The sequence below is a fragment of the Seriola lalandi genome, unplaced genomic scaffold (assembly GCF_002814215.2).
Source record: "Seriola lalandi dorsalis isolate HSWRI2012SDOR001 ecotype SW California unplaced genomic scaffold, Sedor1 jcf7180002054985, whole genome shotgun sequence".
NCBI classification, from domain to species: Eukaryota; Metazoa; Chordata; class Actinopteri; order Carangiformes; family Carangidae; genus Seriola; species Seriola lalandi.
The window spans coordinates 276,700-277,733 of record NW_019525534.1 but is presented as its reverse complement, the minus strand read 5'-3'; positions in this window follow the sequence as shown (position 1 = coordinate 277,733).

The following is a 1,034-nucleotide window of genomic DNA, read 5'->3' as shown; positions in this document are numbered from 1 at the left end:
GAAATCCTCCTCATCAGAAACATGACTTTGGTCTCCGTCCTCATCTGGACTCTCCTCTGCTTCACTCAGGGTGAGGAACATCATTTTTCTGTCATGTGAAAATCATTTGGAGTGTAGCTGAGTTTCACCTCACATCTCATGTCCAGTGTTTCTTCTCTCTCCTCAGGGTCTGTTGGACAAAATGTTGTTGTGACTCAGTCAGCAGCCAAATCAGTGCAGCTTGGTCAAACTGTCTCTGTTGACTGCAAGGCCAGTCCAAAAGCTTATCAATACTCTGTTTCACAATACTACCTGTCCTGGTACCATCAGAGACCTGGAGAAGCTCCTAAACTTCTGATATACCTCACATCAGACAGAGATTCAGGAATCTCCTCCAGATTCAGTGGAAGTGGAGCAGGGAATGGAGTTGACTTCACTCTGACCATCAGTGGAGTCCAGGCTGAAGATTCAGGAGTTTACTACTGTCAGAGTTATCACTATATCAACAGTCAGCGTGTGTTCACACAGTGAAAAAGCGTCGTACAAAAACCTCCCTCAGGAGAAAGGAGAGGAAGAGAAACAAACTGAAAACCAGCAACACACACCATTGTAACACCCCCACCCTTCACACAATGAATAAATAGACAATAGATAATAAATAGATTCATCAAACACAATTACTTAAACATTCAAGTTCAATGTGGCACCAACACACATCAACCTTCACTGTGCGACTCATCTCACTGCACACACACCAACTCTCACACACAACTCATTGTACAGCGATGCTGATTGTGCTCAAGTCTGTCACCTAACGTTACTCAGAGCGACCATCATCACACACTACACAAGTCTTCAAGCCTCAATCTGAAGCTAACAACACAGCTGCTCAAACAAGATCACACACACAAAAGGCCCCTGGATTTAAGAAGGAACAGCCGACACACAAGCAGCTACACAAGTGAGAGAAACTCCCATAGAGGCAAAATGGCAACAATCATGAGGTGAGCAAACACCGCAAACAAGTGACGACATCCCACACACAAAAAGTCACA